This window comes from Malaclemys terrapin, chromosome 3 (assembly GCF_027887155.1).
Source record: "Malaclemys terrapin pileata isolate rMalTer1 chromosome 3, rMalTer1.hap1, whole genome shotgun sequence".
Classification (NCBI taxonomy): domain Eukaryota; kingdom Metazoa; phylum Chordata; order Testudines; family Emydidae; genus Malaclemys; species Malaclemys terrapin.
Window position 1 is genome coordinate 51,470,168 of NC_071507.1, and position 14,774 is coordinate 51,484,941.

Consider the following 14,774-nt stretch of genomic DNA (forward strand, 5'->3'; position numbering starts at 1 on the left):
TCCTCAGTGTTAAAGCCTACAGTAAAAAACCAGAACAAAATGGTAACATTGGTGATAACTGAAGCTTCATCTTCCAGTGCTGGTCCCTGTGTGTACTCTACACATGGGTACCATGCACGCCATGTGCCTGAAGCTGGAAGTTTTTCCAAGCAGTGTTCATTGACCCGCACCTGGGCAGTATCTCCCCCATGCTCCCAATCGAGTGTAGAAGGGGCGGTGTGGGTTGACATCTCTCCAGTTCCCTCTCACCGCCACATAGTCTGAGTCGGAACCTGTCCTCCTTCGCTCTTCTAATCTCTAAAAGAGTTTTTGTATATATTTGCTGTTTAGAAATCTTTGTTGTATACATAGTCTAGTATAGTGTAAGAATACTCCCCACCTCCAGTTGGGGGGAAACCCTCTTTACCCCAGGGACTATGCCCAGGGTCCCAGGCTTCAAGAACTGTGTCTCCTGCCCTTGCTCCTTTTCCATTAGTGACGAACATCAGTGGGGCCTCTACTGTCTGGGTGAGGTGCACATCTCTGTGAAGTGCATCATCTGCAAGTCCTTCCCATCAAGAACCAGAGAAGCCTGAGAGCTCAGGCTGAGGGAGCACCTGATGAGGTCCTGCTCTGATCCTGGTCAGGAAGACCCCTTCTACATAGGCCTCAGCTGGCCAGCAGTGCCCCTCCGAGCACGAGCCATGGAGCGCAGCCACTGTCCCAAAGCCCAAGGACTAAGAACACAGGGCTCCCCATGAGAGTAAGAAACATTCTCATGAGCATGAGGGCAGATCCCCACAGTGGGCTGCCCACAAGAAGCGCATTCCCCTCCCAAGCTGTGCCAGGTTGGGTGAAATGTCATGCACGGATACCATGGAACTGGTGCCAAAGGCCCCCCACAACTGGAAGGGAAGGTGAAGAAGAGGAATCAGACAGTGACCACGGTACCAGGGCATACAGACAGGCCAATCCCATCCACGCTCCAGATGAACCACAGGTACCGCTTTGGCAATATGGAGAACAGCCAGCTATGGCAGTCAAACTGGGTTCCTTCCGTGTCTTGATGGGAACCCTGCAGACTCCAGCCCGTATGGAGACTTTTCTGACACTGAAGGAGGTCTTCCTCCCCATCCTCAGTTTCCACTTCTGTCGGATCCAATGGTTCTCAGGGAGGTTCCTACCCAGGAGGATGAATCACTGCTACAGTTTCAGGAGAGACTCCCCTTATCTATCCATCAGAGGGGGCCTCCGGGAACCAACAGCACCATCATCAGACTCAGAGAAGATAGTCCCACCAATGTCTCCAACCTGGCTCAGGAGCTCAGACAGAGCCTCGGTAACCCTCTCCACCTGGCTATGACCCCATCCCCAGGCTGGGACTCCTGGTATCCCTTCCCAAGGGGAGAAATAGGTCTCTCCTCTGGCCATACCGGGGCCCCAGCACCATCGCAGGAGTCCTACTGCTCTTCCTCCTCTTGTCTGCCAGTTCCATTGGTGTACGAGGAGGAAGACGCTGAGCTGGTAACACCAGTTCTGACTGGAGCCCATTAGAAAGTCTCAGTCTTTTTGTCGCCATAGCAGAAAGATCAAGAGGCCAAGCCATATCCTCACAGAAAATTTCTACGCAAGTCTCAGGATGCATATTAGAATGCTACAGGATAGCAGACATTCCCCCTGATCAGAGTGTTCCAGCTCACTCCACGTGAGCGCAAACAACCTCCACGGCATCCTTATCTGATGTCCCGTTGCAGGAGATTTGCAAAGCTGCAACTTGGCGATCTTTCCACACATTTTATTGCACAGTATGCCCTGACTCAAGCGACAACTGCAGATGCAGGAATAAGAAGGGCTGTATTACAAACAGCTCTGCCACCAGCCTCCTCGCACCCACCTCCATGCCAATCACTGCTCACAAGTCACCCATATGTGGAATTCACATAGGCACCAGCATTCAAAGAAAAAGAGGAGATTACTTACTGTAACTGGAGGTTCTTTGAGATGTGTGGTCCTTATCTGTATTCCACCACGCGCCCTCCTTCCCCTCTGCTTCGGACTTGATTACATTGCGGTAAGCGGGAACTGGAGAGATGTCGACCTATACTGCCCTTTATGCCCTCAGTTGGGAGCATGAGGAGAGATACCGCGCATATATGAGTCAACGGACACTGCTTGGAGAAACTTTCGAATTCAGGCGCATGGCGCGCATGCATACCCATGTGTAGAACAAAGATAGGGACCTCACAATCTCAAAAATCCTCCAGTTACAGTAAGAAATCTCCTCTTCCAAAGGGGAGAAGGAGTGAATATACACTGTAGTATTGGCCTGTCTCCAAGGATCAAGCGCTCACCTTCAAAAACCCATTGTTGGCATTTGTTGGCACCACAGTTGGTTCCAGTCTCAGCAGATAGATCAAGGAATGAATGAGAAAGGAAGAATGGTCCAGGGATTAGGGTGTGAGCATGGGACCGGAGAGTCCCAAGGTCTATCTCCCTCTCTGCCACAGGCTTCCTGTGTGACTTTGGATAAATGACTTAGTCTCTCCAGGCCTCAGTGCCCCATCTGTAAAATTGGGATACTACTTCCCTGGTTCAAAGAGGTGTTATGAGGAAAAATACATTAAAGATTGTGAGGTGGTCAGCTACTATAGAAGTGGGGGGCCATGCAAGTACCCTCTCAGTGGGGTCAAAATCCATTTCCTCAATGCGTTGAGGCACACGCGTTGGGTATCAAGCACCGCCATGGTCCTGGCCATACCTATTGTGTGTATGAGATACAAGTGCTTCACCGACAGCTGATTTCACCATCACTCCAGTTCACATTAAGAAGAACATTCACCCAAGACAAACACTACCTATTTCAGCGTTCTGCTAAAACTGGAAAATCTTTCCTATTTACCAGCAACGTAAAAATAAAATAATACTGGTCAATAGGAAATGGGACCCAGCTCCCCCTTGTTTCCTTTTAGAGTATTTTCTCATATTTCTGTGGTCATTTGTACTAACAGTGTCCTTTTCATCAGTGTTCTTCTCTGAAGAGACTCATTCATAATATTCTTGTTCGAATATATACACATGCGCCTTCTTGATACTTAAAAAAAAATCTACAACTTCATTCATACACCAACACACACACACACACACACACACACACACACACACATATCAGAGAGCTGGTAAAAAAAACAGGAAATTTGCTCACAGCCACGGTCTATTTTCAGACTTAGACTGGGTTTGGGAATTTTACAATATTGAGAGGACTTGGCAGTAGGACTGTATTTCCTCAGCAGGACATGTGTGCAGCCAGAACAACATGTACCGTACACCTTGTGGGGAAGGAACAGGCTACCCTTCAGACTAGGGGATAGAGATCAATGTTTATGCCATGCTCAATTGGTGGCTGGAAAACAGTTCTAATAAGCCACTAGAATCTCCATGAAGAGGTAGGCGATTCGGGGCGGAGTCAGCCATTTCAATGTCCAAACAATGGGCCTGCCTGCTGCCCCCTGCCTGCATTGTACCTCACAGTGAGTAAGGGTCTGGCTATACAGACATTTTTATTGTGTTAGAGGATGGGTTTGTTACTAGCTGTATAGGTGGCGTGGGACCAACTGTGTTTTGTTGATGGTGCAGCACTGTAAAGTTCATGGTTAAAACAGTTTGGTATCTTCTCTGTATGACCGAATCATGGTAAAATAAATTCAGGAGATTATCCTGATAGACTATGGTCCTAAAGCCTGCCGTGTAGATGCCGGGGTGCCGTTAGATTGTGTAGTAATAAGAGGTTTAAGGAAGAACAATGAACCAGCCAGCAGCCAGGATATTATAATTTTTCTACCATATTTAGTGTAGATCCTATGGCACCTGAGGAATGCACCACAATCCTTTTAACTGACACAGCCCAGGGATAGCCTGTTACGCTGATAAAGTGGCTGTACTGGGTAAGGTGAAGCCACTTAAAAGTTTATAGATTTTAAACAACAAAATACTGGATTGTATAAAAACTCAAGTCTAAAAGGGACACTGGCCACATTTCCATTTTCTTTAGTCCTTATTCTTCTCTAATCAACCAGTAGGCCACAGTTTAGGGTTTCACCCATAACACTGGGTCAGACACCACTAACTACTTTGGGAAGCATTCAAGCAACGCAATGAACACTGGCCTGATTAAGCAGCAGTCATTGCTATTCGTGGATAAGCTAAATTAGTCCCCTGTAGTCTAAGTCTACAGTTTAGGTAGGGCCCTGTAACTTACCTCAGCTCTCCATGTGCTCAGCCCTCAGGGCCGTTAGGGAAGTAGCTCTCAGTGCTGCAGCATAGGGGTCCTGCTGGAGCATTTGGGGCCCTTCCCTCCACCTGGATCCTTCACAGAAGAGATATTTGGTTAGAACAGACAGCTGTGAATAGCACCTAAAGCTGCGTTGAAGGTGGATTTATTTTACTCTGATTTTATTTTAATTTTTTCTGCGTGGGGAGCACCTCTGGTGCCCCAAGGTAGGCCCTCCACAGGCCCATACTCAATATGCATTAGAGACAGTGGTGGAGGAGGAGCCTTGCTGAAGACCCCTGGGATTTATTCAGAGCCCAGCTACAGTTCTTGTGTACAAAGATTGCACTTTCTGGCTTCATACATGGATGCTCTTGCTCTGACATGGTTGTGGTTAGTTTTTTGTAAATGAGTCTCATTGTGGTTCTCAGACTTCACCAAGTTCTTCATTCAAGAAAATGCGACTCTCCAAACTTTGGCTTCTTCATTTTCCTCTATGATTCTGCAACAAGGAGATGGGGAGGAGCGTGCCTGGAGAGGTGTGAGCTCAACTCTATGTGCTGGAGAAGCAGCTTCTCTTTCTCTGTGACCCTCCTGTTGGAGTTCTCCCCGCCTCCTGCTGACGGTCTGTCACTGGCATGACAAGGTAGCACATCTTGTTTGAATCCCGGAACCTTTGGCTGGGTCCCTCACCTTCCCAGCTCCAGGATATATAAACTAATGGGGTGTGATGACCATATTTGATTGGTCTACATATTAAAATTGGGCTTCCCTTTGGAAAAAAGATGCTAGGGCCTAGAGTCTTGCATCTAACTCCTAGCTCTGCTGTAAGCTTTGCTCTGCCACGGGAGTATCAGTCACAGTGAAGATAGCAGAGTGCATGCAGCACAACGTGAACAGCAACACTTGGTTTTGTTCTGGCTTAAAATAAAGGCTGGAGATGTGCTCCAAGTCTCAGTATTTAGACTGGGATTTTGAACCACCACAAACCTTGGGAGTTTTTGCACCTATGTGCTTGATTCAGGCTTCTCTGTAATAGAGACTCGATAGCTGTCTAGATCAATTTCTTCAATCTTTTTAGGGTAGTGACCCTTTATTCTAAGTCAAAACCATTTTGTGACACCCCCTTACATTTACTGTAAAAGAATAAAAAATACATCAATGATAACAATAAGCCTAGATAATATATTTGTGTGGGTGTTTTGAGATGCTGACAGAGGCTAATTGACCTTGAAGGACAAGGGTGTGTGGGGAGTGGGGAAGCAAGATCATCTTTGCTTTAGATTGTAATAACATTTTCAATGCCTCAGACTCCCCACTCCCACCCTCAATTTCCTTTTGTGACCAATTGAGAAACACTGGTCTAGATGGTTGCCAAATAGCCTGCAATGCAGCCAGTGCCTTAGTGGAGAATGAGAAGAATGATCTCCCATTTACAATCATTTCTTTTCCCTGTAATAATACACACACTAGAAACAAACCCAGTCGACAAGGTGGTATCTGATGATTTAAAAACTTTGATTCACAAGTATTTAGGCTTTGTCTCTGCTTAGATGCCAGAGGACAGAAAATGCAATACTCCTTTTCTTAGCAGAACATTTCTGATTCGTCTGTTTAGTATCTTTATTTCCCTTCTCATGAAGTCGGCAGAAAGTAAGTCTGTCAGCAATTCATGACTGCTTCCCTTCTCATCGCCTAGCCCCTGATCACCAGAAAGACATTAGTGCAATTTATGATTCATGCCTTGCCTTGCCAGAACAATATGCAATCTGATTACATCTGGAGACTCTGAAGAAGTGGTGGGTGTTAATGCATTGACTTGTAATTTGTGTTCAGTCCAGAGATTCCCACCCCAACAAAACTCTATGGTGAAGTGCTACCACAAGTCCCCAGATGGATTTCCAGAAGGAGCTCTCCACTGAAACCATAGCCACCGAGTTACCTTCTTCTAGTCACTGCAGAGAAGAAATGCATGTTTCCTATGCACTAGCAAGCTTTATTAGGCTATGATGGGTCAGCAATGTACAGCACACCTGCCAAGGTGGCACGCAAGCCGATTTTTGATGGCACATGGTGCCAGGCTGAGCGGCTCAGCCTGCTGCCACTCTGGGGTTTCCACCGCTGGTCCCACTCAGCGCCTGCTGCTGGCCTGGGTGAAGGAACCCCAGGCTGGCAGAAGCCAGCGGCTGAAACCCCAGAGCGGGGGCGGCTGAGCCACTCAGCCCGCCGCCACTCAGGGGTTCCCGCTGCTGGCCCCTTCCCAGCTGGGGTCCCGCTGCCGGCCCCACTCAGCGCCTGCTGCTGGCCTGGGTGAAGGAACCCCAGGCTGGCAGCGGGTTGAGACCCCGGCTGGCAGGAGCCGGCGGCCGGAACTCCAGAGCGGCGGTGGGCTGAGCCGCTCAGTCACTGCTCTGGAGTTCTGGCTGCTGGCCCCTTGCCAGCCGGGGTCCCTGCCACAGCCCCACTCACCTTGCTTCCAGTTGGAGTTCCAACGCAGGCCCCCTGCCAGACAGGGTCCAAGCCTCTGGCCCTGCTCTGCCCTACCAGCTGCCAGCTCCGCTCACCTCAGCTGCCGATCTGGGGTTCCAGCCGCTGACCTCCTGCCAGCCAGTTAACAACTGATCACTCAGAAGCCTGTGTGCAGCTTAAAATATCCAAATATATGCCAGACATTGGAAAACTCAGCAAGGAAAAGCAAGGGCAAGGATCACACTAAATTGATAAGATCTGCATTTTAATTTAATTTTAAATAAAGCTTCTGAAACATTTTGAAAACCTTGTTTACTTTACATATAACAGTAGTTTGGTTATATAATATATAGACTTATAGAGAGAGACCTTCTAAAAAAGATTAAAATGTATTACTGGCACACGAAGCCTTAAATTAGAGTGTATAAATGAAGACTCGGCACACCACTTCTGAAAGGTTGCCGACCCCTGGGCTATGATTTGTCAGCTCACCAAGGAAGTTAGAGCCTACATTTAAAAAGCGGCATATGAGGGCTGTGATGTACAAGTGATGAAGGGGACACCTCAAGAGAGGGACCTTGAAGAATAATATTTCATGGTTGAGTAATATTTCACTGTGTTACTCCTATATTTAAAGAAATCCAGGCTGGTATTACAGGAGGGGAGCTGTTCTTCAGAACAGAAAGGAAAAAACGAAGAGGGAGATAACTGAAGTTAGGAGAAACAGCCCAGATTCCTCTATTTGAAGTGGTAACCATCTGTCGGATAGGAAAAACTGTGTGTTTTGCCTGCCATTCTAGTAACCTTCAGTGAAACAGACACTTTTCACCCAAAGATCTCCGTGTTTCACAACAGTAAGCAAATATCTCTATTGTTAGGAAAATTGAGGCACTGGCAAATTATGTAGCTGTCCTAAGGTCACAAAAGCAAGACAGCAGTAGCACTGGGAATAATTCCTGGCTCTCCTCTGCTTGCATCCCCTTGGGCTGCTCTGCCAAAGGGAAAAAGATGCTGCATTCAACCCCCCAACCCCCATGTGACAGTTTCACGAAGTACATTCACTCCCAGAAGCCCATGCTCCCAGACAAGATCTAGCCCAGCACAGTGTTTGGTAGGGTTGCCAACTTTCTACTTGCACAAAACCAAACACTCCTGCCCTGCCCCGCCCCTCCTCTGAGATCCCACCCATGTCCCACCCCTTATCTGTGGCCCCACCCCACTCACTCCATCTCCCCTCCCTCACTCTGTCGCTCGTTCTCCCCACCTCACTCACTCATTTTCACTGGGCTGGCTCAGGGGGCTGGGGTATGGGAGCTGGTGAGGGCTCCGGCTAGGGGTGCAGGCTCTGGGGTGGGGCCAGAAATGAAATGTTCAGAGTGTGGGAGGAGGCTCCAGGCTGAGGCAGTAGGTTGGGATGCGAGGGGGGAGAAGGCTCTGATGTGGGGCTGGGGATGAGTGATTTGGGGTGCAGGAGGGGGCTCCAGGCTTAGGGGTTCAGAGTGCGGAGGGTGCTCTGGGCTGGGGCAGGGTGCGGTGCGGGAGGGTGTGAGGGCTCTGTCTGGGGGTGCAGACTCTAGGGTGGGGCTGGGGATGAGGGGTTTGGGGTGCAGGAGGGTGGGACCGAGAGTTTCAGAGGGTTGGAGTGGGATCAGGGCTGGGGCAAAGGCCCTGGAGGGGGTCGGGGTGCAGGCTTGGGGCAGCGCTTAGCTCAAGCAGCTCCCGGAAGCAGCGGCATATCCCCCATCCTACGCAGAGGTGCAGCCAGGCTGCTCTGTGCACTGCCCCATCTGCAGGCGCCGCCCCTGCAGCTCCCATTGGCCACGGTTCCCAGCCAATGGGAGCTGCGTGGGTGGTGCTTGGGGCAGGGGCACCTGTGCGGAGCCCCTGGCTGCCCTTACGCGCAGGAGCCAGAGGGGGCACATGCTGGCTGCTTCCTAGGAGCCGCCCGGCGCGGAGGCTAACAGGGAGCCTGCCAGCACCACTGCGCAGCACCGCCAACCGGACAGTCAACAGTGCTGACTGCAGCTGCCAGGCTCCCTTTTCGACCGGGTGTTAGAAAACCGGGCACCCAGGCACCCTATTGTACACGCTTTCCCCAAGCAACATAGTACGCCTATGCAGGACTTGCTTGTCACCATCACTAAAATTAATTGTGAGGAGACCAGGCCTCAGACCCATTTTGTGTAAGTGAGGCAAGGCGGCAGAAAGAAATGGAGGGTTGATGGGAAGAGGCCTTCACTGGGAAACGGTCTCATGACTGAAAATGACTACCTTAGTCCCCTCCCCTGCAATCACTGTTGCACGTTCCACTGAGGAAATTCAGACCTTCTAGCTTTAGAGTTCAGACTGAAGGTTGGGAAGTTTCCTAAGAGGCCTGTGGAAATGGTTCCTTTGTGGCTGTGGGTAGTGCGGATGCTTCAGTTAGTACAGTGCTGGGAAAATGAAAATCAATATAGAGGGTCTATTTAGGTTGTTTGTAGAACTCCCGCAAGAGATCAGCGTGACTACAGAACTAACCCCTTGCTGTGCTAAACACAAAACTCATTTCTCTGACTTAGATTCATCTCCGTTTCTTCACACAGCCACACACACACTCTCTCTCTCACACACATACACACACCCTACAAACTGTGCCTATTTCTCTTGCAGGCTGGGAAAGGAGAGAGATGCTTATTGTGATATTCGTTTTCCAGTACTTTGGAGGTGCACAGATATTGTAGTGATGAGGGCTATAGAAATACCTAGATGGATAGGACGCAGGGAGAGCTGCCAGGAGATTGTTTGGGAGACAGACAGGCACATGTTGTGTTGAGGAGAAGAGAATCAGGCACAGGGGACTAACAGCTTTTTTTAAACAATAATCTGACTGGGATCGGACCCAACTCCTGCTGAAATCAATGGAAAGATTAATCAGGAGTGCACCCAGGCCCTCAGTCAAACAAATCCATTCTCATTTCATTCTGAGCAGTTCCATTTTACAGCAAAAGTACAAACTTTGTTTTTCAAACTCTTAACGTTTCTTGAAAAGTTCTGTGTTATGCTAGCTCCTAATGGAGTGGACCAGGTGTGCCTTAGTCCTTGACAGCTCAGGCTGGCAGACTCTGCCCCGCAGCATAAAGGATGACCACAATGGCTTCTTCTGCAGGTGTGGTTTTAGGTGCAAAGTAAGTTAGGCAGCTGCCTAGGACACCACATCCAAGGGAGGGTACTGTTGGAAAAGCGCTGGGACCACTCGGGTGACTCACCAGTCTTAAATCGCTCTTCTCTGGCTGCAGCGTTTCTGCCTGTCTGGTGTCCCCACCCCTTCCCCAGAGTGCATCTGTTTCTGCTGAGTCATGGTTTCCAGATGTGCTCCAGAATCCTGCCCTTGCAGCACCATGTTTATATCAGGAGAGTGGCCAACAGCACAGATCATTGGGTGGGGCATGTGGGAAACAGAATCCCTGGTGCATATGGCTTCAGGGGTGGCAGAGCCTTCCCAAAAGTGGGGGGCCAGGACCCAGGGCAGGTGGAGGGACCCAGGCTCCCCACAGCTGCCCGCACGGTGGCTCTTACCCCAACCGCCTATGGCAAGAGCCGTGTGGGCAGCTGTGAGGAGCCACGGCATGGACCTTCCACTTACCTGAGCAGAGGACCCATGGGGCAGGTGGAGGGTCCACGCAGTTCCCACAACTGTCCGGGCTCCCCAGCCAGGCTCCACCAGCTGCTGGCCTGGATGGGGCGTGGGGCCGGGGGGGGGAGGGGAACAGGGTCCAACCTGGCAAAAAGTGGGAGGGCCCTGGTCCCCCCACTTTCAAAAAGTGGGAGGGCCTTGGCCCCCCTATTACGGCACCACTGCATGGCTGACCAGCACATGGCATGTACTTCTGGAAAGGGGCCTTCCGTATGGATTTGATTCTGTAGCTGGGTGGGAGGGATGGAGGAGGGCAGAGAAATCATCACTTTGCCTAGAGTACTAAAGCAACCAGGACTGGCACTGGTAGGCTGCACTCTCTGGGTTTTCCTTACAACAGCCATGCATGCACTGCCACAGAAATGAGTTTCCTAAAAGCAGCTCACCTGAGTTTACTTTAAATCACTTCCATCATTCTAATGCCTTCGGAAATCTCACCCTCAGGGACATTAGGAAATGGGTGTTTCCCGCTATCAGTGCATCACACACAGTTCAGGAAAACTGGCTGCCCAGAAAATATTTTGCCCACAAGATGCTAGTAACACCTGGCCTGGTAAACCACCTTCTGTGCTAGGCTTCTGTAATTAGATACAACTCTAGGAGAAGAGGAATGTGCAGGTACCTTGTCAGCAGCGTGAGACATAAATGGCACTTTAATAACTCACTTGACAGTAATGAAACAGAAGCAGCCATTTATCCTCATTGGAGGAACAGTGATTATATAGGAAAGTGCTGGGCCCATGGACAGCACAGTGCAAATAGCGTATATTCCAACTTAACGATTAGGTGAACTCTCCTGACAGACTCTGTACATGTGCATCTTCAGTGCATTCCCCCAAACAGAAAAATCAGCCTGTTGGAAGCTAGTATCAGCTAACGTTTGAAAATGGAGGGTTAATTCTGGCTGCTGAACATATGTGGCTTGAATAAATGAGAGAGGCCTATAGACAAGGGATGGGTCCCATATAGAAATCCTCCTTTAAAAAAGGGCTGAAAGCACCTGACGTGCATCTGGAATACAAGAAGAGAAACATCCAGTCTGGCAGTTACCTGTGACTGTTAACGTGAGAAGAACTTGCAGGCTTCCTCCCTGTGAAGAAAGGTGAATTGAAGTCATGACTGGCTTGGAATAAAGCCTTTGCTGATACTTATCACCTCTGTGTAAGCTCGAAAGCTTGTCCCTTTCACCAACAGAAGTTGATCTGATAAAATATATTACCTCACCCACCTTGTCTCTCTCATATCCTGGGACCTACATGGCTACAACAACTTCATACTTATCACCTCCGATAGTCACCTCTCTCATTTTGGTAAATCTCGCGCTGGAATTTCTTTGTCTTATCTCTAAATGGTTCCCACCTGATATGCTTGATAGGCTTCTGACCAGGCTCTGTACTGTCTTTTGGCGGACGAGACTCCTTCCCAGTATTCTCCCAAACCACCAGACTGGAGTTTTGCAGAAGGAATGCAGGCAGCTCCTCGTGTGATGCGAGTGCCTCATCTCATTCTGCACAGCAGCAGCTCCTGAGGCCAGTGAAGAAGCATCTGTGCCTGACTTTGAATGCAGCCCCATTCAGGAGAGTGGTTGTGACACAAGGTCGTGAAGGTTTGGCAGGGATATAAAACGGGGAACAAATAAAGGGATCCAGAAGAGCCCATAATGGACTCCAGCAACACACTGGAATAGGAGATTTCCAATGCTGGAGGGAGCGAAGCGTATATCCTTGGCCTCTGCTATCATAGGAATAAATTACCAGTTTGTACAAACACGCAACAGGCTTTTAATTCTCTGTTAATTGACTGGATCCTTGAGCCCTATGGAAAAAGAATAAAAACTTTGCCACCTATTAAAAAAAATACAATAGGAAAGACAGTGAATTAACAAAACATCCTCTGCCAGCAAAGGAAGCCATCAAAATTTGCTCCTGAGCAATGTGTGACATTAGAATCAGAAAACATTTACACTAAAGCCACATCATTGAGAGCATTCAGATCTTAGCAGAATTGGCTGCATGGAAGCCATGCTAACACAGTGCTGGTTTTATGTGCTGAAGATGCTGGATAAATACACAAGTACTGACCAAACAAGTACAGTGCTGACAGTTTGGCTAAAAAACCCCATCAGAGATGCTGTAAAACACCAACCAAAATGTGCTTCCACACAAAAACCGAAACAACCCCCCCAACAGCCTGGGATAAAAAAGACATTTACGGCCTCTGAATACTTAGCAAGATTAGACATAAAAGCATCTTGGGCTTATTCTGAATTGTACTTTCCTAACGTCAAAGGGTTCCCTTGCCTCAGAGAGATGTTTATACCCTCACGTGGGAAGCCAAAGGCTTTCAGATAAGATAGTGTCTTTGGAAGAGCAGATCTTTAAAGGCTCAGGAAGACAGCAATTATCATCAGTCAACCCTCTGTTCAGGATGGGGAGATTCCTGTTTGAGTTGGCTGCAGTCTTCATGCCTCAAGTCCCTGCCCAGGCCATTAAAATAGAACATCGCCCTGCAGCTGAAAAAGGGCAAAGAGCGGAACGTGTAAATAGCAATTTAAAAAAAATCTTGCTAATTAAAAGATACTCTGTGCTCTCCTCCTTGTAGGTGAGTTCTGCAGCCTGAACAGTCAAACCTGCCACATGAAATAGAGAGAAAGTTAAAGGCAATTTTTCCAGAATTACTTTCTGACTGGGGACGACAACATGGTCGCTGCAGCTATCTCTGCTTTTATTTTTGTATTAAAGGCAGTATTTCCTAATGGAGAGAGCTGGGACTCAGGCAACCAGGGTTCTATTCCCAGATTTGCCACTGACCAACTGGGTGACCTTGGAAAGTTACTGTGCCACTCTTGCCTCAGTTTCCCCATCTGTAAGATGGGGATAATATTACTGACCTCTTTGTAAAGTGCTTTGAGAACTACTGAGGAAAAATACTACACGAAGAGCCAAATATTATAATGTATTGTCATCTTTGTCAGTAACCGCTCCACCTGGGATGATGGACTAGATCAGGGGCAGGCAAACTTTTTGGCCTGAGGGCCACATTGGGTTTCCAAAATTGTATGGAGGGCCAGTAAAGGGAGGCTGTGCTGCCCCAAACAGCCAGGCCGTGGCCCGGCTAACGCCCCCTATCCCTCCTCCCCGGGACTCATGCACCATCCCCCCCCCCCGCCCTGCTCCCTGTCCCCTGACCACCCCCAGGCCCCCCACCCCTGACTGCCCCCCGCTGCCCCATCCAACCTCTCCTCTCATTCCTGACTGCTCCCCCAGGACCCCTGCCCCCACGTTCCCCACCCTCTGACCGCCCCGACCCCTCTCCACACCCCCTACCACCCCGAACTCCCCTGCCCTCTATCTAACCCCCCCCCGGTCCCTGCCCCCTTACCGTGCTGCCTGGAACACCGGTGGCTGGTGGCGCTACAGCTGTGCTGTCCAGAGCACCAGGACAGGCAGCCAGGCCGCTGCACAGCACAGAACACTGGGTCAGGCCGGGCTCTGCAGCTGCGCTGCCCCAGGAGCTCGTAGCCCCACCGCCCAGAGCATTGTGCCGGTGGTGCAGTGAGCTGAAGCTGCGGGGGAGGGGGAACAGCAGGGGAGGGGCCGGGGGCTAGCCCCCCAGGCCAGGAGCTCAGGGGCCGGGCAGGTGGGTCCCATGGCCAGATGTGGCCCGCGGGCCGTAGTTTGCTCACCTCTGGACTAGATGGAGAGGGAACATAGCTAAGGGAATTGAACGTGGGTTTGGGAGCCAAGAATCACAGTTTCAGGGTTAACTGCACCTTTGAATTCACCTCTGCCTTGGTCTTCCTTGAGGGCAACCACATAAGGTTTCAGGCTCCCAGTTGTCACCGCTCTTAGCTGGAGACCTGCAGACCATGGTTTTAGGCTTGCATTCCCTTGTATCTCACTGTGAATGCTCCAGCAGGCCTGATCAGTGTCCAACACATGCGGTTAACTCTTTCTCCAGGGGCTACCCCAGTGTACACCAGTTACCAACCAGCCTTCACAAAGCATAGTACATTTATTCTAAGGGCAAGTGTATTACAAAGAAAACAATAAAGGAACCTAGATGCATGCTAAAAGCTTACCAGAGGTCACCTCCTTGACTCCAAATAGGGCTCTGGGAGGTGTCAGTCTTTCAAACCCCTCAACTGGGTTACCAATTCATGGCAGGTTTCAGATCAAGAACCAGAACCACTTTGGGACAGTCCAAATGTTTGTTTAACACAGTTTGGGCCTTAGATCTTTGGCCTCCTGTGACAGATAATCACCAGCCAATGGCCCTCTCTTCAGGGCGAAACTTCAAAAGGCTGGGTTCTTGCATAACAGGTGTGAAGGAATTTGCATTAATCAGCCCCTAGTAATTCCAGATTCTGCAGGAAACCCCACCATA

The 14,774-nt window shown here is 49.5% G+C and overlaps 1 long non-coding RNA gene across 3 annotated transcripts in view; it reads left to right on the plus strand.

Annotated features, from left to right (window-relative positions):
• The window catches only part of LOC128833971 (uncharacterized), a 59,579-nt gene that overhangs the window by 9,795 nt on the left and 35,010 nt on the right, over positions 1-14,774 (plus strand). Inside the window, exons 3-4 of one of the 3 annotated variants that reach the window (XR_008444368.1) lie at positions 4,678-4,892; positions 6,083-6,946. The exons of 1 other annotated variant lie outside the window; for it this stretch is intronic. This is a non-coding gene — a long non-coding RNA (uncharacterized LOC128833971). Of the gene's footprint in view, positions 1-4,677; positions 6,947-14,774 lie in introns of those variants that run through there. One more of the 3 variants, XR_008444367.1, reaches the window with a different exon arrangement.